Below are 23,791 nucleotides of genomic sequence, written 5' to 3'. Positions count from 1 at the left end.
TCCATCTCTTTTAGTAGAATTAACTAGTACTACTAAGAGCAGAACTCTCTATTTTATTGAGTCTTTGAACTAATTCATGCTGGAAATAGCAGATACCAAACATGCTTTCAGTGACATGTTTGCTTAAAAAAGACCATCTGCATAGTTTCAAAAAGCAATAGGGAATTAAATGGAGAAAAAACTCTAAATTGTAGCCACATTATGAAAAAATCTAATAAAAGTAAAAGAAGTATAAACTCTCTCTGGGAGAGCCTCTCCTCTTCCTCCCTTTGACCTAGGCACCTAAACCTGTCATTTCTGCCGTGTGTCTGGGCACCAGTGGATGAGAAGATCACAGCCACATACCCCTGGATAACACCCCACTCTCACTTTCTTTCTCAGCAGTGAGATCCCTTTCTCAGAAAGGGGAAATCATAGAGCCAAGATAAATGAAAATACAAAAGGATAAATGTCATGCTAAAAACCAGTGGTTTTTATCTATCCCCCACACTTTCAAAATGTGGGATGCATATTCCTGGTTGTATCTGAAATAATTCGAGATGTAACAAAGATAAGGCATTACATAATATTGACCCATATAGTGAGTGATATTCAGTACTCTTAATCCTTTCGCTGACCTCATCAGTGGTCCTTGTATTGTTTTTTTTTTTTATTTTGGAATATGTAGTTAGTACCTCTTTAATATTTGCTAATTACTCTTTATAATAATGGGATCAGACCTCAGCTCAGAATCTTCATCAGGCAACAGTATCCATTATAATTCAATACTTTTTAAATTTTAGTAATTATTTAGTTGCAGTTCTTTATTTTAAATGACAATGTAAAATCTTCAAAATAAATAAGCTAAATAAGTAAACACAGGAGTTGGCTAAAGGGTCAACACTACATTGAGTTTTTCTTCAAAATGCTCACTTTTGAGAATGAGATACAAAATATAAATACTAACCTGACTTCACTAAAATTACCTTTAAAATTATAATTAATCAGTATAGAAAGATAATTTTAAAAGCTTCCTTAACTTACACTAATTATTTCATAGCTAAAAATCCTATACTCTATTGATTTTTTTAAGGCCAGAGATGAATATTTTTTAAAAGTCAGTTCTCATTAAGAACCTTAAGATTTGTAGCTTATAAATCCAAAATCCTAAACTTTCATCCATTTGATACTAAATACTTAAAACTCACCTTTCATGTATGTTCTTCATTCTTCTGCAGCATCTCCCAGTGTATCAATTAAATGAAGTATTTACAGGAAGAAGCAAGAAAGTTGGGGCCACTGGAGTTCAGAAATAATCTCTTTTGTTTATTCAGTCACTCTTTCCCTTTTAATCAGCTAGTATTTATGAATTTCTCTGTTGTGTAGCTCTATGTTATAAAATGAAGACACTAAATGAAATATAATATGTGATCTCAAAAATGTAGTACTTGCAAAACAAATTACATTCAACTTACAAATATATTTTCATTTGTCAAGGCAAAGAATAAGAAGTATTAAAATGTTCCCCCTACTGAAGGACACGTTCTATTGAAGTCGAAAGCGCTCCAACATTCCTTATTTATTACACTAAATCTCTATTAGTTGTATCCCCGCTCTGCAACCCCTAAAGACATTGAACTAATGACCCCAAGCTTAGAATAGAGCAGAGAGTCACTGTTTTGAAGTGTTTGTTTAATTCGAGAAACTGAATAAGCTGATCTGCAGAGACTACCAGGTGCTGTGGGAACGTGCAGAAATGCATCCAACTGACCGTGGTTTGAATGAAGACAAATTTTGAAAAAGTAACTGTTACCCCAGTGAAAAGAAAAAAAAAAGAGAGGAAAAATGTTTCCCAGGCAAAGGGAATGACACATAAAAAGACATAGCAGCTCGAGGTAGGTACTGTGCTGTGCATTGCACGTAGTAAAGTTTTATGAGAATAAAAGGGCAAAAAAGGAGATGAAGTATGAAGGAGAGAGTCTGAAGCGAGGTCAAGAGGAGGTTTTATACGATAATAAAGAGTTTGGGATTTACCTTAAAATAATGGATTGATACTAATGGTAGCTCCGACTTTCCCAGGTAACAGCTAGCTCAGAGATAATCAAGGGTTTGATGATGACAGTGTCTGGCCCCCAAACTATTTTGTTTTCAGGACTGTTAGTCCCCATATTTATTCTCTTACCTGTGGGTCCTGAGTCAATTTCATAAGCCTCTTGGGCATTCTCTCTCTTGGGTTTCTTTCTTCTGGCATCCTGAAAGTGATTCAGCCAAGGGAGCCATATGAGGTGACTAAATCAGATAACTCACCCTCTAAATTGCTCGTCAGAGTTCTGAAATTTGGCTAAAAAAGTAGATTAATTAAGGGTTAAGGTGACTGTGGTTTCCTTTGGCATTTCTTCCTTCCCCTCCTCTATTTTCTTTCTTGTTATCTTTCTGTACCTAGTATTCATGGAGGGCTAGGATAAATTTTTTCTCACTTTTGTAATCAGCTAAATGCTCTTCTAAGATACAGTATTTTAAAAATTGAATTTATAAAAAAGTCTGCTATTTGATGGTACATTTACATAATGGAATACTACTTGGCTGTAAAAAGAAGAAAATTTTACCCTTTTGACAGCATGGATGGTCCTGGAGAACATTATGCTAACTGAGATAAGCCAGTCAGAGAAAGATAAATACCATGTGATTTCACTCATGTGTGGAATCTAATGAACAAATTGAACTAACAAGGAAAATGGGGACAGACTCATAGATAGAGAGCAGGCTGACAGCTCCGGGGAGATATGGAGGGATGGAGCAAAAAAGAAAAAGAACTCGTGGAGACAGACAACAGTGTGGTGATTGCAGTGCGGGGGGAGAAGGGTCATTGGTAGGAGAGGGTATGGGGAGATAAATGGTAATGAAAAAAAACACAATAAAATAAAAGCATGCTGTTACTACCAAAAGGATAACATGCTCCATAATAAAATAAAATAAAATATTCAGAGTATCACTTAAATGTTTAAAGTAATTGTTACAATGACAAAAATTGAGATAATTATTTTTCCCCTGTGCTGCATGTCTTAACACAACTGGGTGGAAAATCAGGGCGATCTGCGCGTTCTGTGTCGGGTGTGAACTGTCTTTCTTTCAATGGGTATTATGAAATGTTATATGCATTTAGACTGAACTTAAACACCCCAAGTAAAAGACTAATGAGAATTTAGGAAAACCATCACTTAGGAGTATTGTCATAGCTCCAGAAAGTCTTCAAGAAACTCACAGCATGTAAGGGTTTTTTGTCATTTTAGAATATTTTATATGTATTAATTTAATCTCAATTTTCACTGTTCTGCTTGAAATCTGTCGCTGAGTCCTAATAAACTTCAAGATAAACATAAGACTCTAACCAAGGCATGTAAAGTGGTAATAATTCATTGATTCACTGATGTATCCATCATTCAATAATCCTTTATTGAGTATCTACTGCACGTCATGCTCTTTCCTAGTAATATTGCCCACCTGGTTTCTGCTTAGATTTTAGGCCTTTCTCCTTCCGTGTTTCCACTTAACTCTTCATGACAGCCATCTGACCCACCTGTAATTCCCAAAGCCTGCTTACCTCACTCACACCTCCACCTTGTCCCTGTCCTGCTTCTATGCCGAGAATGCCTTTTACCTCTTACCTGCGTAGCTGATCTCCAGAATTACATGGAGCCTTTAAAAATATACATATTCCAGCCTCCCAACTTCAAATATTTGGAGTCAGTAGATTTCTCGTTGTAGCTACAAATCTCATATTTATAAAAGACTCTTAGGGATTGAGATAATCAGGGCGACTTTGAAACAGTTTATTTTTTGAGGCTTAACTTAGTTACCATCTACATTAACACCAGTTGTCCTCATTATTCCATTGTGTAGTCTATAACAGAAATTGTACTCCTCAAGCTATACTTAAGGTATTTGTATTTTAAGTGGGTTTTTTTTTCCCTGAATTTGAGTAACTTGATTGTCCTATCCAAGGGTTATCCTGCCACTGTGCATTTTATCCACAGTGACAGGCATGCAGCGTCCTGGAGCAACCTTTAGTCAGTGAATGAATGCACTTAAAATTAATTATTTTTATTTACATTAGGATACCCTAAAGATAGTGAAGACTTTTCAGTGTCTGAACAAATGTTACTGACTTGTCAGCACTGACTGGAAAGTAAGGCAATCTTGCATTTTCCAGCCACAGCTACCTCTCCCCCTAAATGCACCTGTGTAGATGAGCTGCATTGGAAAGTCAGAAGAATCACCAGCCAACCAGCTTACAGATTTCTGAATTATAACAAAGTGTCATCTTTTAGTATGCAACTGAGGTTTGGATGGATATCATGCATAGTAGTAGTTAATAGTCTGATATGATGTTCATGCCAAAAGTCAATGCAAATGATTGCAAATTCAAATACTAATAAATTAACACCTCTGGAAGGAAGTTCTCAGAGTTGAGTCAAACATATCTTCAAAATCAAGGTTCTTAATGTTGAATTATACATTTTAAGTGATTAATGAATTGAAGTCTTTTATATTACTAAATGTACTACACACAAATCAACTTTTGAAAAGCTTCTACCACTTTTTACTTTGCTGCCCATTTTGATTTCTCTGACCACTTAAGATTCAAGTAGTTGTTAAGGACTGAGATAAATTCTCCCACTTACTTTTATCTGCCGTTTCTTTGTATTCTCTGCTATCATTCTCCATATGATAACTTATTTAAGACATAAATATTTTTAATACACTCATAATTCTGACTACATATTCATTGTGATAAAGTAACCCTTTTTTAATGTCTTTGGCTTTGATTTTGAGAGCATTCATCCTTATAAGGCAAAAATCAAACCTTAACCAAATTGCACTTATAATCCCCTTAACTTGTCCATGTATTCCCTATACATGATTTTATTTTATATAAAAACAGGCACAACATTTTTATGCACACTGAAGTTTGATAAACACTAATCTGAGAATGAAACAAACTAAGTATCTGTTTGGCAGATGTTCAAGTAATCAAACCCTTCTGCATTTAGAATACCCCTCGGATTGTGAAGAAGTACAAGGGTGGGTGGAGAACTTCAAGATGTGTCTGCCTGCCTGCAGGATTAAATCTATGCTGCTTTAGAGTTAATCCTAAATAAGTTTTTTTTAATCAATAGTACTTTATTTTTATTTTATTTTTAAAATATTTTATTTATTTTTTTAGAGAGGGAAAGGGAGGGAGAAAAAGAGAGAGAGAAACAGCAATATGTGATTGCCTCTCATGCACCCCATACTGGGGATCTGGCCTACAACCCAGGCATGTGCCCTGACTGGGAATCAAACCATCCATCCTTTGGTTCACAGGCTGGCACTCAATCCACTGAGCCACACCAGCCAGGGCACTTTTTTAAAAAAGTTATTGAATTTATTGGATGACATTGGTTAATAAAATTATATAGGTTTCAAGTATGAAATTCTATAATATATCATCTGTGTATTGCACTGTGTTCACCGCCCCAAGTCGAGTCTCTTTTCATCACTATTTATCCCCACTTTACCCTCTTGAATCTTCTCACACCCCCTTTTTCCCTCTTGTAACCACCACACTGTTATTTGTATCTGTGAGTTTTTTCTTTTCTTTGACTGATCCCTTTACCTTTTTTATCCAGCACCCCAACACCCCTCTGCTGTAACAGTTGTTAGTTTTTCTGTATCTATGAGTCTGCTTCTATCTTGTTTGTTAACAAAAAATCAACAGTTTTTATAATGTGAAGGTAGCTTTTAAAGACATTTGAGTTAAATGCCCCCACTGAATTGTAATTCTACATTTTCTCCGACTCTATTTTTATCCAACTGTTTTTTAGAGAGCTTTCTTAAGAGTTGACATAAAACTATACATATTTTATACATATAAAGTGTAAACGTTGATACATTTTGCTATATGTATACATTTATGAAAGAATCACTACCACCCAAAATTTTGTATGAATAATACCCCAGAGTTTCCCTGTGATTCCCTGTAATCCCTCCATCATACCTGCCCACCTCCCCATCACCCACCCCTGGCATAGCCAGGCAATGACTGATCTGCCTTCTGTCACTGTAGATCAGTTAACATTTTTGAAAGGTTTACATAGATAAACCGTTACAGTATATACTCGTTTTGTCTGGCATTATTTGTTTGACATAATTACTTTAAATGATTGTCCTTTTATGGTTGTCACCAGTTTCACTGAGAAATAGGTCCATGGAGCTCCTCACACTATCAACTGGAAGTGGAATTCCTTCCTTATTTCTTAAAGTGTGGTTTCTTTTAGTACTTTGAACATACTTACAATAGTTGCTTCAAAGATGTGTCTGCTAAGTCAGATGTCCAGCCCTCTCACAGACTGTCCATTAACGGCTTTTTCCCTGTATATGGATCACATTTTCCTCTGTATGGATCCCAGTTATGTGTGAATCACTATTTCTTTACATGTCTAATAATATTTTTTTGAAAGATAGCCATTTAGAAAATGTTTTGTAGTGATTCTAGATACTGATTTCCCTTGTTCTGTCCAGAACTTCCTACTCTTGCTTGCTTGCTTGCTTATTTGATTAGGAATTTGGCTGGATTATTTTAGTGATGTGTATTTCCCTGCAATGTGAAATCTCTGATATTGCTCCTGAGAAAGTGCAGGCAGGGCATGTGCACCATCACCCAAGGATGGGAGTGTTTTAGCAGAGCTTTCTTTGACTTTTCTGTTTTTTATTACTAAGGAGTTTGAGTTTCTTTGAATTATCCCCCCTCTTTGGCTCCAGTAACTGCCAGCTGATTGCTCTATTGTGTCTGGCAATGCCCTGCAGTACAGATTGCTCTACCTTCTCATCCATTAAACACAGGTCCCATTGCAGGCGTAGTTTTTGAAGTTGTTTTTTGAGGTCTGTTCTGAAGCTAGAAGGCATTTTTTGTTTTGTTTCTGTTTTTGTTTTTGTATTTTTTAGCTGTTTCTTTCTCTGGTTCTCTCTCATAAAACTAACTGGTCTATGTTACTTTGTTGCTCTCTTAGACCTACCAGCTTCCTGTTAATTGCTTGCCATTTGTCCCAAGCAGGCATTTCACCATGTAGCCTTTCTTATATGTCAGCCTTCCATCCCTGCTCTGGTCATCTGACCCAGGTCTTCAGAACTGAAAGTGCCAGGTCACCTATATGGCCACCAGCCCTGCAGATAATGTCGGCACTAAGGAATAACAGTGAGTCAAAACTGGTAGTTATGCTGCTCCCTCAGCTTTTATTGATGCAGGTTCAATCTCAGTCACTAACAACCAATAGTGATCACAATCAGAAACAATCAGTAACACTGTCATAAGAGAGAACTGGGGGATAACAAACCCAAGTCCCAAGCATCCAGATCAGGTGTGGTCTGGGAGTCAGCTGAGTGACCTACATCTTGCAAGGCAGGGTCAGAGGGATGGGATACTGAGGAGCTCCTTCTCTAGAGGCAGCACAGCCATCCGAAGGTAACTCACTCTTCTGATGCATTGTCTGTGGTCTGATGTCCTCTGCTTGTATACTCTTTTATATGATGCAATGTTGCATCAGCCTCTGGTAACACATATACTTTTGTTCCACCTTCATAAACACATTATTTACATCACTTTACTGTGCATGCTCTGAGATGGTGGTGTTACCCTTTAGATAAATACATGTTGTTTACCACGCTGTACTGCACATGTTCGAGGCATAGCATCATACCTTTGAGTCATTGCTCTACTATGCATGCTCCAAACAAAGTTTCTTAACTGACAGGACTGATACCATCTTAGTTTAGTCTTGCTCTCCATACTTTCTAAATTCCTATTGTTTTGGGGAGTTTCCTCAGGCTTCAACTTTCCCACTCTGTATTCCCAATAAAGTCTGTTCACCTAAGGAGAGCTTTGGAGCTCACTTTTTTTTGTTGTTCTGCAGCTCCCCATGAGTGAAATCTTTGAGTCACTGTCTCAAAGAGTTGTGGAAAGGACAATGGACGATTTTTCTTAGAGTGACTTCTTTCCTTTATGAGCTGGGTGCTGGGTTAGGATGGTAGTCTCTGGTTTTCTTGGCTTTCCCCTACCAGCATGGAATCTGTGCCCCATGAGAAAGCTGGGGTAAAAACCACATTTATTAACATATGGGAATCTGTTATTTTGAGTCTGCCTTGTCTGAGTAGCGCCTCCACCTTATAAGTGAAAGCTGAGTGGAAGAAGGAAGCCCTTTACCTCTCGGCTGCATTTGTTTGGAACTTAGCCTCTGCACACAGAATGTGGGAGGATAAGAAATGCTTGCAACCTTCTTCTAGGTAGATACCACAGTTTCTAATGCAAATCTGGGGTAAGATAAAGCTCAGTTATTTTGGTCACACCTGACCAGAGTGGAGCTTCAGTCATGCGAGTTGGGGCCGAGGAAAGAGGAAGAGGGTTATAGCTCAAGAGTCACAAATGCTCATTGTTCTAACTGAGATTTAATAAGTTTTATTGAATAAATGTTTCCTTACTTGCTGTATATCCTTAGGACAATTTCCAACAATTTTAAATGACTTTTTAAATTTTATTATTTTAACTATTGTGGCTATTTACTGAGATGCAAGTTTGCAGAAGTCCTGTTTCCGGGCTTTAACTATTACTTATAAAGCTGCTAAAATATTATTGTACAAGTCTTTCATGTGGGGATATGTTTTTACCCCCTGGGTAGATATTTAAGAGTAAAATGACTAAGGGGAGGGTGGTAATGGGAGGGAAGTGGGGAGGGGTGAGGGGGCTGGATTGGGAGTAAAAAGGAGAAAACTATTTGAACAATGATTAAAATAAAATTTTAAAAAAAGAGTAAAATGGCTGGGTTATTTGGCAGGTGCGTGTTTAACTTTTTAAAAAACTGTCAAACTTTTTTCCAAGAGGTTTACATTTTACATTTTCATCAGAAGGGTTATAAGAATTCTAGCTACTCCACGGTCTCTCTCACAGTTGGTATAGTAAGTCATTTTAATTTTTGACCTTCTATTAAGTATGTAGTAGTCTCTCACTGTGGCATTAATTTGATTTTCCTAATGACTTTCTTGTGCTTACCTGTCATCTGTATTTATTTGGCAAAGTGTATTTTCAACCCTTTTGCTTATTTTTAGTAATTAGGTGTTTATTTTCTTATTAATGATTTTTTAGAGTTCAGAACTTCTGTTTTGCTTATTTGTGTGTTTTTATGTTAGGTTGCTTCTCAATGTGAATTCTTGCATGTATTTCAAAATTTTATTTTAATTGAATTAAATTCATTTTTCTTTTAAATTTAGCTCATTTCCTCATAAAAAATAAAAGTAATATACAAATTTGAGTAGTAAGCCCAGGTTGCACTTTTGTTAAAATTACTTGTGATGAAAAGCAACTTTCCCCCATTCTACCTAAACACTGAATTCTCAGGTCTTTGGAAGATGAAATCACTCTAATTACTTACAACTTCATTTGTTCTGAGAGGTGCCTCCAAACCTGTATGTACAGATTTAGATAGAGCTTTATTTTTACTGACATATCTTTCCTCTTGATCTCATCTATTTACTTTTTTTATCTTATTCTAGTCACTGTAGTAGATGAGAATTTAGCTAACTTACAAAATATATTCACAAATATTGAAAATTAAATACCTTTTAATTTGCATGGTTTTTATTACAATATAAAGATACTTAAACTTCTATTTCTTGATTTTTCAACTTTGTATACTATTTATTTACTAAATGAAGACTTTTTTTTCATCTCTAGACTGCTGCCAATTTCATCTTGAAATTGTGTTCATATTGGAAATATATTTAGCTTCTGGCAAAATGAGCAAATGGCTTGTCCTCTCATATTTTCCACCAGCTTCTCAAAATAATGTATTTTGTAGTTTGTATCAACTGCGAATGATGATTTTCATGCATAGTTGTTTGTGATATAGGTAAATGTTTCTGACTGCCTTTCTTTTCTCTTACTGGGAGAATAAAAAAATAAAGTATGCACATTTTTTTACTCAAGTACTAATATCTTCTAGTTTCTGAATATTTTTTTTATTGCTTGGGACACATTTTTAAATAAATCTTTCTTGGAACTTTCTTGAAGGTGATTTCCCCTCAACAGGAACAAGTACTTCACAAAATGCACATTTGTTTCCCTGAATTGCACTGTTTCATTGAGTTTTATGCCGTTTCTTCAATTTGAGGTCTTCCTTTTTCTTGATTCACTTATTTTACTCAAGTACTTTATCAAATTTAAAAAAAATGAATGGGAATTAAAGCAATTCATCTTATTTTGGTTATGAGTAAAAGTAATCGAATTCTTGTTGATGAAACCATAAAAGGAGATTTATTAGTTAAAAGAAAGTTCAGCCCTGGCCACTGTGGTTCAGTGGTTAGAGCATCTTCTCACGCACCAAAGGTTAGGTGTTCAATTCCTGGTCAGAGCACATAATCTAGGCTGTGGATTCAACCCCCAGTCAGGGTGGGATGGGAGGCAACCAGTCAATGTTTCTCTCTCACATCAATGTTTCTCTCTTTCCCTTCTCTCTTTAAAATCAATGAACATTTTTATTCACATATTTTAAATTTTTATTTAGAAAGAGAAAAGTTCAGAAATATTATGGCTGTATTTAAGATCTTAATATCACAGCTCAGTCTTAATTTTACTTTCATGTCTGGTCTCTTTTGAGTAGCCTATATTTTCATGTTGGCTGCCAAAGGATCTAAATTTATAACACCCAAGGTTAAGTCCAGATAAAGTATTTTTTACCACATTAGTCCAGATAAAGTATTTTTTCCACTTTTTATAAAAAGTGCTGAGTTGTCCCTCATGACTGAAAGAGTCACATACCCATTTCTAATTCAATCAGTGTAGCCAAATGAAAGGGATCTGTTGAGTGTCACATCATACATCTATTCTCCTATGTGGGGTGAAGAACTATGTATTGAATAACCTTAATTATTTGAATGGAGCTTGGAAAACAAGTAGTTTCCAAATGAAAATCTCTGTGCTAACTTTAGAATAAAGGAAACATTAATTCTGAGAATACAATAAATTTCTTCCTCAGGGGGTAAGAGTCCCTTTTGTGCCTGTATTTTCAGTTTTGCTACAGTAATAAATACTCCAAAATCTCGGTGAATTTAAACACCATATATTTATTTCTAACTCACATTGCATAAAGGATTTGAATCAGTTTCAGCTCTGTTTGACTCTGCAGCTCAACATGGCTTCAGATTTCCTCCTTCCAGAGTCCCAGGCTGACAGAGTGGCTCCAGTCTATGACGTGACTCTCACAACAGAGGGTAGGGACACAAGTGTGATGTCAAGCCAAATCATACAATAGTGGTTAAAGCTTCCAACTGAGGTCTGGCAAATAAGATGTTCATTCACATCCCAGCTGCCGAAGCTCGTCACCTGGTCAAAAGGCTGTGGTCAGTGCCATGGCAACATATGTAGAAACGAATCACAGGTTGATTGACAAGGATGTCTAATCCCATTACCAGGAGGGAGTGAATATTTTTCAGTAATTATATAATCCACCACAAGAATATATAATTCCAGATTACAAATTATTTTCCTCCAGATTTTGAAACTATTTTATTTCTTAGCATCTAGTTGTACTGATGAAAAATATGAAGTTGATCTGATTATTTCTTTATAGCACACTTTATTCCCTTTGGGTCTTTCCCAGATGCATTCTGTCTGGGTTTGGTGAAATTCCCATATAGTCACTAATCAGATGTCTTGTTTTGTTTTATGTATATAATTCTAAACACTTTTGTTATATCATATGTGTATTGTTTATTTTAATTATTTTTGTCATTCTCTTCTAATTTAGAAGGAGTATAGTTTATTTATTGTTCTTTTTAAGAGTGATTACTTCATATTTAAATAATATTGCCTAAAATTTTCATTTCTTGCTATCAGCTACAAAAAGTAAATGATATATTTTGATTCACTGCTGTGAAAGATGAAGGATACCTTTTCCTATATGGCCACCTTTCTGAATTTTTGGCATAGTCTGGGATATTTTGGTCTCTCTATTATTTTTCAATATACTGACTTCAAGAAATACTATGCTTTAAAAATTTCTTGTATATTTAAAAAATGACTTTCTCTTTTCTTTTTGTGTGAATCCTGCCCTTCTTTAAAATGTATATTTAATACTTTTCTCTTGAATTTTCTTTAGATTCACTGTTCTCAGTACTTTAATATTATGCTTGAGAAATCTGGATTTAAAATGAAAAGTATATTTTATGTATTTGGTACATATAACAGTTTATGTTTCATTATCAGGGGTTCTGTATTTTATTTTTTTCTTGATATATAATAAACTCTTAATTTACGTAGTCAATATCTGCATTGAAGCAAATTGCTCCTCTTATGCTTTCTAGTCTTTGTTCTAGTCATTTTGGCCAGGATATCACCCATTCAGTTTTCCTTTATATATTTTTTTTCCTCTTGGTATGTTTTAATTCTGGAAAAATTGGGTAAGTTATTCTTTTTTAATGTTAATTTTTCACATGGTTGGAAATCAGTCTTGTTCTTGATAATTCCATAAAAATTGTACTTCCTATGGATAACATAAGAATATACCATAGTAATTCCTTGTTACATTGAAAAGGAGCTTATAAACTACATAAAAACAATCATTTTATAAGTAAGACCAAGAGGATTTCAGAATGAAGAAGTTATTTACATGTCCCACAATCTATTGTCTTCTGACCACAGAGACAGAAATCCAGAAGTCAGTCACTGAGGAAAGTAAGAGTGTGGTTATTTGTTACTTTCTTCTCTTTGTCTTTGTCTTCAATCATTAATATTTGGTTCATTTGTAGTTGATGAAAAGGCATGGCATCATGATGGCTATTCCAAATACACATTATGCATGAAAGAATGAAGTGAATGTTGTATAATAGCTATATCACATTTTTTTCTCAAATTCTTTCCACATAATACAACTTATCCTGAGCAAATATTTTTAAGAGGTTCCCAAAATTCATTTTCCTCCACATTGGAAAATATAATCTCAATTATATCAAAAAGCCAGGAAACTCAGATGACTCAGGCTGAAGTCACAATTAATCTTTCATATTCTCAGCAATTGGCTCTGTATTCTATCTCTAACATTTATTAACAGAATAAGAAAAATAAAGAAAGGCATGGTTTAAAAAATGCTTTGTTTCTCATTGAAGAATTTTAGCTATATATGTGCCAGTTCAGCCTCATCAGAAGGACATTAACCATATAAGCTTTCATTAGGGAGATTCCATATTTTTTAAACATTTTAGTTGGAAGTTGGACTGAGAACTCTTTCTTATTCTTCAGTATATGGGCCTGGACAACCTGGCACATTAAATAGTTATCCTGAAATTGTTTTTTTTTCTGGGTCACCAGGCAACTATCCATTGGCTCATGTTAATGGTCATCCCAGATAAATCTTTGTACAGCAAAGAAAGGAAATGAAGTACAGAGAACTCAATCTCTCTCTCTCTTTCTGTCTTTCTCTCCCCCACAATCCCTGTAGAAGGATAGATGGATAGATGATAGATAGATAGAAATAGATACAATCTCCAAAAACATATTTTAAGATATCAATAATTGAAAATTACCCTAGGAATCACTAAAAGTGCAAATAATATATAAATGAAGTTTATGCCACATAAAATTATTTAAAGAATTATTAGTAATTTATAAACTAAGTTTATATAAAGAAGTACCCAAATTTACCTTTTTTTCCTTTCTTTTACTTTAAAAACAGGATTGGCTTAGATATTTGGCTTTTTTCTCAAATATGTTCCTCAGAAAATGATCCTATAACACAACTTCATTTTCTTTGCTGGAGAAAATACTGTTTTACTGAAAAAAAGATTATTTGATTCTTATAATTGCTGGAAAATAAATTTGAATGATATGTAAAGATATTTTGGGCTATTTCAAAATATTTTAACATCATTCTCAGCTTCTTATTTAAATGGTTATGATTCACAGAATAAACATTCATTCAAACATGTTTCAAGATCATTATTTGTCCATTCCCCCAAATACTCTATATCAAAATTTCCTTTGCACTTGCATTTACCACAGTGTTATTGATCGACTTTTTCACAATAAAACATTGCTATTGCCAAGAATTTGGATTAACGACTCTGTTTACCTTGCTAGTAATGGAAAATATTAGACAAGGGCAAAATTTTAAGCTTGAAGATCTGACTAGTGCTGTGGAAGTAATTGAACTTTGCTTAGCTCAAGCAGTTTGTCTGAAAAGGACAAAGAACAGTCTGTCTTGTATAATACTTTGCTAGTCCATGTCAATATATGTATTTTGTACCAGCATGACTATTTTTATCCTCTCTTGCGACATTAATTCTATATTCTGGGGGGTACACAATGCAAAATGAAGTATTTCCTTAGATATTATCATAATTTGAACCTATTCTGATATGCTGGGCTCTCACTAATATATATGACCAATAGGGAGGGACTGAGAGTATGTTAAATTTGCATGGTATCTAAAAATAAAAGTGTCCCCCTATAACTGGATTGCTTAAGGTCAGGCTGTTATGAAAGTGAGCAATGTCCAAAGGGATGAAAGTTTAGACATGGTCCTGGAAAAATTTGGTACATAAAAAGAAGATTTAATAGTCAATAATCATTTTCAGATTAGAGAAGACCAGTCAGTGTTAAGTTTTTCAAGGATTCTATTCCTTGGAGTGATAGTTTTCTTTTTTCTGGTTAAGTGGTTTTAGGACAGGTTCTATTCCTAGCATATCTTTGAGGGATCAGGTAGAAAATTTGAAGGCAAATAGTAGTCATATTGATGTAGCCACTTTGTTCCTGAGGAAAGGAAAGAGAGGTGACAAGAAGAAAGGAGTGTCTGGGGAGACTTGGAAAGCTAAATGGAAAGCTTCATAGGTAACTAGAGGTTACCCAAGATGTCAGGTTTATGGAAAAGAAAGACTAACCCTAGGCGATACTCTCCATTTGAACAGAGGCTGCTCATTTTCTTTTGTCCTGCTTGGATCTGACTCAAAACTAAGAAAGACTAATAAGGTAATGGCTGATTTGATCATTTTCAACTATGATGAATCCAGGAAGTCGGGGGGAAAAAGTCAATAAAAAACTCCATCTATTCCTGTGTTATTTCATTAGGGGTGGGAACATGATGGTTTAAAGAACAGCTACAATACATTTTATAGACAACATGTTTGTGGGTTGGTAAAATTTAATAAATTGTGAGATAACTAAATTTGAATGTTTGAATTTATACCCTGCTATGAAAAAAATAGATTATATAGGAAAGAAAGCTTTGCTATAATGTGTTGGATTTTTTTATTTTTTATTTTATTTTTTTTGATCTCTGAGTACCACTAACTTTCTGTAGTATCTGCCATCGCTAAAAACAATTTCCCTGAAAGCCTGGTGCATTTATTTTTTTTTTGCAGGGGGGAGGGCAGTTGTTTTATTTTGCTTTGTTTTTAAACACTCTGTCCTTATCACCAAGCACTGGTTCAGACATGTGTTGAATCCACAACACTGCATTATACACTTGGACACTTGGAGGGGGCAAGAATGATGGAATTCTTGACACTGGTAAAATTCATGTCTGTGTTAAATTTACAGTTAAAGTACTTCCTGTCATATGCATACATATCCACTTTTACTAGCATCCATGCTTTCAGTATAATACAATTTCTTTCTTTATCCTATAATGTATTTTGCAAAGTGAAGAGATTTATGGTTTGCTCTTAGCTTCTTCTCTCACTTATTTGTTCTGAGGCCCAACTAAATTCACAAAGTGAATGAGAATGTAATTATTACCTCTTTTCTATATTCATTGTTATTGTTCACAAATAAATAAATAGAAAGATAGACCCAGCAGTTCCATCTCTGGTATTTATCAGAAGAAATCAAAACGATAATTTGATAAAATATATGCCACCTTATGTAATTTCAGCATTGGTTACAACAGCCAAGATATGGAAACAACTTAGGTGTCCATCAATAGATAGTGGATAAACAGGTGCACTACATATATACCATAGATTATTAGTCATAAAAATGAATGGCATTTTGACATTGTGACAACGTGCAGGGACCTAGACAGTGTTGTGTTAAGTGAAATAAGTCAGACAGAGAAAGACAAACATGGTGTGGTTTTATTTATATGTAGAATCTAAAACAAAACAAAACAAAACAAACGATCTCATAGATAGAACAAATTGATGGTTACCAGAGGGAAGGGGGGGGATGGGTGGAAAAGAGGAAAGGGATTAATAGTACAAAACTTCAGTTACAAAATAAGTCATAAGGATGTAATGTACAACATAGGGAATAGAGTCAATCACCATCATATATAGCTATGTGTGGTGAGAAATTGCTACTGGTTTTATTGTGGTGATCACTTTGTAAAGTATATAATAGTGAATCACTATATTGTTGATCTCAAGTAATAAATGTTGTATGGTCAACTATAAGTAAAATAAATTAAAAAAACAAATAGACAAGTAGATCAATGGAAACTACCTGTGTCTTACATTAGAGACATTAATTTCCTCATCTCAAAAATAGAGTATGCAGTAGTCTTATATTAATAATCTTTGTTCTAGGAGGGGTGCTAGGTTCTGGGAACACCAAGAATACTTAAGACTCAGTTTCTAACCCTCAAAGGACTTAAAGTCCAGCAGGCAAGATAGAATTTTAAAAAGCAAAAACTTACACAATCAGGTAAGGACTAAGATAGGGGGTTAAAAAATATTAAGAAAGAAATTGATTTATTCTATCACCTTATGTTTGATACCTTCTGTTAATTTTTGTTTGTGACTAGGTCTTTTGTGATTAAAGTCTATTAGTCAATAACATAAAATACAGAAGAAAAACTGTTTGCTATGCAAACAATACTTGTTTGATTTGCTTTGCCAAGTTCTAGATAACTTATAACATATTTTTAAATAAAAGCAGTTTACATGATACTTTTCTGTTTCTTTAAGAAATTAAGTTATATAAGCCCTGGCTGGTGGAGCTCAGTGGATTGCACATGGGCTGTGAACCAAAGGGTCACTGGTTCAATTCCCAGTGACGGCATTTGCCTGGGTTGTAGGCCAGGTCCCCAGTACAGAACACGTGAGAGGCAAATACACACTGATGTTTCCCTCCCTGTCTTTCTCCCTCCCTTTCTCTCTCTCTAAAAATAAATAGAATCTTTTTTAAAAAAATAAGTTATATAAGTTTCTAACCACTTGTTGTATACCTGGAGCTAATATAATATTGCATGTCAACAATAATTTTTAATATGCTTTAAAAAAGAAATCATCAGGACTGGATAACTAAAAATTATCATCAGGACTGGAGTAGAAAAGTTGATAAATTCTTATGATACTAAGCTCCTATTATAATTACTGCACAACATGTGAGAAGTTTTAAAGGTAAATGTATTGAAGTTCTCAGTTAAGTGACTTAATAAATGTATACCACACATTTGTTAAGAGAAGCACTAAATACCCACTCTTCTGGCTTCAGTAGCATTTCACCTCCCGGCACACACATAACAATTCTGAAAAAAAATTATTCTGAGACTTTCTTTTACCTCTTACTTATGAAACCACAGAAAAATCAGTCACTTATCCAGCTGATAGAATTAATAAAAGGGGGTGCTAAGACTGCATCACTCATCTCTGTCATTCATTTTCTCTCATTTTCTCAACCCATCTCTTGAACTGGTCTCCCTTAAGGAACATAAGACCTCTCTGTTCCTAGCCCCCATATGGTAAGCAACAGAGTATGATCTATGTGTGTAAAGTTGCAGTTGTATGATTTCATTGCCTGAAATAAGTGTGTTGGGTATAATATAGGAAAACAACTTTGGCCTTCATTCATATTGTGTTTCCATATGTTAACTCAACTTTCTTCCCGTATATTTCTCCCGTGTCTCTATCATAATTGGTTCTGAATTCAGAAGGGAATAAGTTTGTGATTTATCATCTATACACCAATACACTTTAATGTGAAAAATATGCTGAACACTGCAGTGGATGCAAAGATTAATTCAATCTCTGTCTTCTAAGAGTTCTTGATCTAAATAGGGGTAAGATAGTCTTGCCTATTGTTCCTCTTCATCTTGTTGCTTAGGATTTGTCTTCTGTAAGTGAGCCTATTAGGTCTGTGCGGGCATGGTCATTCCTAGTTTTTAGTAAAACATGAAGCTCAAAAGACCCTGGGTCCCCCATGACTGAAAAAGTCCCCTTTCCTGATCTAAACCCTGCTCATATCTGAGCTTTTGCAATGAAGAGTTTTACATTTCTATCTCTGTAAAGCACCAGTTCTATATTTCTTGTTATGCACATCTAAACTGACCTTAGAGATCATTTATGAGATATTTGAGGTTGGTGACATAGGAAGTAAGAGGGAATGATGAGTAGGAACTATATATGATACTAGGTTGCTGGGAGTAGAGTGTTTCAGATCAGGGGACACACATTCTAGAAAGTGAAATGACTGTTCAGAAATTTTTAAAAAGTCATCTATTTTTCAGTGAGTGGGAGAGTATGTGAAATGAGACAAAGTATGGAGGACCTTGTAGACAGCTTAAAATAATAAATAACTCAGTAACAGAGATTATCTTAAGGTTTTGGGACAGGAAGACCTAATTTTCTATCACAACTTAAGAAGATAATATGGCCCTGGGCAGGTAGATCAATTGGTTATAGGGTCATCCTAATACACCAAGGGTGCGAATTGATCCCAGTCAGGGTACATAGAAGAATCAGCAATAAAGACATAAATAAGTGCAAACAATAAATCAATGCCTCTTTCTCTTCAATCAATAAGTAAAAAGCAGATAAAATATGGAGGCAAATTAGGGGATGGATGGAAAGGGAGACTGAGCATAATGTGGATGAACAGTTGGGGTGGTTGCATAACTCTATAACCATACCAAATACCACTAACTTGTATTGCTTTAAAAGAGTACATTTTATGGTATATGAATTATATATCATTAAAACTTTTATTTATCTATTTTTAAAAGATTTTATTTATTTATTTTAGATGGAAGGGAAAGGGAAGGAGAAAGAGAGGAGAGAAACATCAGTGTGTGGTTGCCTCTCACACGCCTCCAACTGGGGACCTGGCCTGCAACCTAGACATGTGCCTTGACTGGTAATTAAACCCATGACCCTTAGTTTGCAGGCTGGTGCTCAACCTACTGAGCCACACCAGCCAGTGCTACAGCTGTTATTTAAAGAAAAACAGGGAGTGGTAGACTACACAACAAGAAGAGGGCTCCAATTTAGGGATTGGCAGTGAGAGAGAAAGGTAGAGATATGTGACATTGTCAAATGTCTTGAAAAGGTTGTCTAATCAAAAGTCTCCAATCTTACATTTACCACTCCTTATCTCATTACAATTTTCTATCATGTCAATGTTGTTTAAGTTACCATTGATAAAATATTTGTACTCAGTGATCTCTTGGTTGCAAAATGTAAGGCTTTCAATAGCATTTAACCTTGCTGAACACAACACTAATTGAAACTCTGCCAGTAACCTGGAACATAATCTCCCCTAGGTTTGTCACTAACATTTTTAGCCATTCTTTATCAGATGCTTGAATAATTATGGAGAGAGTATAGCAGAGAGACCACACTATTGTGGGTGCTACCAAGCTTGAAATCTGCAGGGCAGATCAGCCACTGGAGACTCAAGAAAGAGTTGATGTTTAGCTTGAATCTGAAGGCAATCTGGAGGCAGGATTCAATCTATTTTCTCTTAAGACCTTCAGCTGAATAAATGAGGCCAACCCATATCATGGAGGATAATCTTCTATTATGGAAACCTACTGATTTAAATGTTAATCTTATCTAAAAAATATCTTCAAAGAATTATCTATATTGGTGTTTGACCAAAAATTGGAGTTTCATGGCCTTGCCAAGTTGACACATGAAATTAACTATCCCAGATTCCTTTAATAAATATGTTTTGCCCATCTATCAAAGCTAACTCTCTTTTATTTCTTACTCCTTGGTTCTCTTTGTTACCAAAATAATATTTACCTTTTATTCAGGAATAACTTGCATGTCAATCACTTTTATTCAGCAATCACTTATATAGTTACATATCTGCTATATTAAGTTGATTTATGTGCTGTCTGCATTGAAGGGAGAGGTGAAGTTAAGGTGTTGATAATATTGTTATGAAGAAGTGAAAAGGTTCAATGGCAAAATTATAGCCGGATTTGGAGTATAGAAAGATAAGAACAGTCATAACCTATAAGAAGGACAGAGTAAAGGCTGATGGGTCAGGTGGTAAGGTCAATAGAACCAGCAGACTGTACTGTCCCTGGGGAAAAAATGAATCAGGAGTCACAGAGAAGATGAAAACTGAAGAAAAGTTAATTGCATTTGGTGACTAATAATTGGGAATCTTATTGAAGGCAGGCATGGATTCATTAAAATAGAAATATGTAGGGGGAAATGACTTCAGAATTAAACAAAAAGAAAACGACAACAGCAGTCACGAGAGGAGATCCATCTGGATCATGTTTGGACATACACAAGCTGTCCGCCACCTTGCTTATAAGTTATATGAACTTGAGCAAACTAATGAGAGAAGTCATACCTCCGTTCCTCATCAATTATATAAAATATTAAAATAAGGATATATATAGATATATATATATAGTAGGTACAATGTGATTTACACAGATATGTATGTAAAATTTGTAGTAAATATTAATAAAATAGGATACATTAATTGCTTAACACCATAGTGGAGACTGGCCTAATCTATTGGCCATTGGGATGATGAAGTATCTTATACAGCCACTTCTCTTCTCCCCAGAAGTACAAGTGAAGTTTCCCCCACACTGTCCTATCCTCTCTGTCATGAAGCTAAAAACAGCCAGTAAATATTTTAGTAGTCATAGAAGTATGTTCGGGTGAAAAAAAACCCTGTGTACTCTGTGGGGTGAAGGCAGGACCTTCTCTCATGCACAATATTGTGCTTGTCACAGTCTTCAATGTACCAAACTGGGCTGGTCCATGTTTATTTCTCAGATCAGGCTTGACAACATACGGTGGGGGTCAAGTATATTGGTTGGACAGCCTGCAATAGAATTTCCTAATCTGAAAACTATTGACAGCTTGGGTTCCACAGTTTCTCCTAGGAAATGGGGGTTATCCTATGCATTGTAGGAGGTTTAGCAGCTTCCCTGCCTTTACTAACTAGATGTGAGTAGCAACCTCCTTGAATGTGGTAACGTAAAATATCTCCAGACTCTGCCAAGTGTCTCTGAGTATAAATGTAAAATCTCTCCCTCAGTTCAAATTACTGCCCTGCAACCATTCCAATGCAGTGTGAAACTATTCTTTTGTGTGGTTCAATTTTATGGATGCTTATATGTATGCATGTAATGAGTAGAAATGGTTTTTCCTTTGTTTTGTTCCAGGGATTGCTGTGTCTTTCTCGATGACTGGTCTGGGTAATTATTAAGATCATTAATCTATAGCTAGTCATAGAGATCATGGGACTGTCTTTCTGTTTGTAAACCATTTTTATTAGAAAGAACAAATTAAGGTTTTGGATTGCATGAATACTCTCTTGTGCTGCAATCAACAACACTATAAATAATCCTTTAGTGGTATTCCCAGAACCATTTATACTGTCATCTAATGGTAATTGCCAGAATTACAGGAAACTCTTTTTAGGGAACCTCCGGCTATGGAAGGACCAAAAATTCCTATTGTGTTTTTTGGTGATAAATATCACACTCTGATTGTTCTGTAATAGAAACGCTGAAAGTTTTTAAGTCCTTTAGAGAAGTGGGCAGAGGATGCCCCAGAGGTTCACAAATCCTCTGGCTCAGTGCCTCTCCTAAATTAAGCCCTTTCCCACAACCATCAGCATCTCCATACCTCCCAAAACACTTTAGAGGTTTTTATAAATTGTTTTCAGGAAACAGCATCTAATGCAAGAGAATCCCAACTCCCTCATTTTAAAATACTCTATTTTTGGAGTTTTGAAATTTAAAAATCTAGATTCTTACAGCAATTGGATATTAATTTTTTCAAAATAATTAAAACCCATCAAAAACTAAAAAGAATATAAAATAATTAATTTGCTTTCTTCTATATTTTGTTTTAAGGTGAATTTCAAAACCTCACTAGTGCTAAAATGGGGAGCAGGATTACATTTGCTCTTTAATAACATGATAACATGCAGTCATTCCATTACTCTGATTAAAAACCTTCTCCTGACTATTCTTCTCTTCCAGATGAATCCATACACCTTTCATGGGTTTTCTTTGACATGCACTGTGTTATGCACATCTCCCTTTACTATATGCCCTTACACTCTATGTTCAAATCGCCTACCTATGAGGTTTCCTGAAACTCCTCTGCTTCTCATGTTTCAGTGGCTTCCCAGTTTATTTTCCCCCTCTCTTCTTCATGGAACTAACACTTGACACAGGTTCATGACTCAGCTAAAGTGCAGGTTATTCTGGTTCAATTAAACCTTGCATGCAGCATGTGGCAGCCCCAACACTGTGTCCTAGCAGACCTCCACTACAGGGAGCATCCTTGACCAAGAACCCAGCTGCTGTGCTCTGATACCCATGGCTGCATTTGTGACATGACTGCACCTCTCATAGGCCATGTCTAGTCAACACTGAGTGTGGTAAGCCTTAGGCAGACCTATCCTGGGATCTATAGAACCCTTCAGATTCTGGCTTTGCCTCAAGGACTCCTCTGTGTTGCTGGACATTCCTTAGACTACACAGAAGTGCTGGAAACTTTTGCCCCTCTTACCTTCCTTTCTCCTTCACTTAGAGTCAGATTTGTATCCTGATTTGACAGCTTCTCAACCATTTCCACTTCCTCCCTATGTCTTCTAACAAACATAACCCCCCAAAAGTTCTTTACATGTTTAATCCTACCTTAACATCTGCTTCTCAGAGGACCCAGAGCACCACATACATAAGTCTGCGTGTATCTCTGGGTACCGTTATGCTGCATTGTACTTGCACATTTAGTAGCTGATCTATACTAGATTGCCATCTCTTTGTCACTTGGGAATAGGTTTTCTTTTCTTCTGTCCTCAGTGCAATATTTAGTTAAGTATTCAGTACTTATTTGTCAAATGAAAGACTAAATTACTTTACTGAGCTTACAATCCTACAGACAAATATGACTAAATCCATTTTTAAAATTGACTTACTATTGCAAGACATTCTGGTTGCTATAGGATACAGAAAGCTATTATGATAGTTCCCCATTTTACAGCTTATAATTTTAGATGTGGAGATAGAAAAATATAAATATATTATGCTCATATAAAGACATGTGCATGTGTGTGTGTGTGAGAAAGAGAAAACAGAGTTCATGCCCTGGCTGGCATAGCTCAGTGGATTGAGCGCGGGCTGGGAACCAAAGTGTCCCAGGGTTCGATTCCCAGCCAGGGTACTTCCTGGGTTGCAGGCAATAACCCCCAGCACCGCACATTGATGTTTCCCTCTCTCTCTCCTCATCTCCTCTCTCTCTCTCTCTCTCCTCTCTCTCTTCCCCTCCCCCTCCCTCCCTTCCCTCCCTAAAAATAAATAAATAAAAAAAATCCTAAAAAAAAAAAAAAAAAAATCAGAAAACAGAGTTCATTGTAAGTTGTGAAGTTGTTTAGGCTTCATGGCAATAATATTTCAATAGACAATGGATGATGTGTGACCAGGTAAAGGAATTTTTATATAATAGGCAAGGAGAAAGACAAGAATAAATCTTGAAGATGGAAGTGCTCATAGATTCTTTAGGCATGGACATAGTGTTTATTAAT

Source organism: Phyllostomus discolor, chromosome 2 (assembly GCF_004126475.2).
Source record: "Phyllostomus discolor isolate MPI-MPIP mPhyDis1 chromosome 2, mPhyDis1.pri.v3, whole genome shotgun sequence".
In the NCBI taxonomy this organism is placed as follows: domain Eukaryota; kingdom Metazoa; phylum Chordata; class Mammalia; order Chiroptera; family Phyllostomidae; genus Phyllostomus; species Phyllostomus discolor.
Note: the sequence above shows the minus strand (reverse complement) of the source record.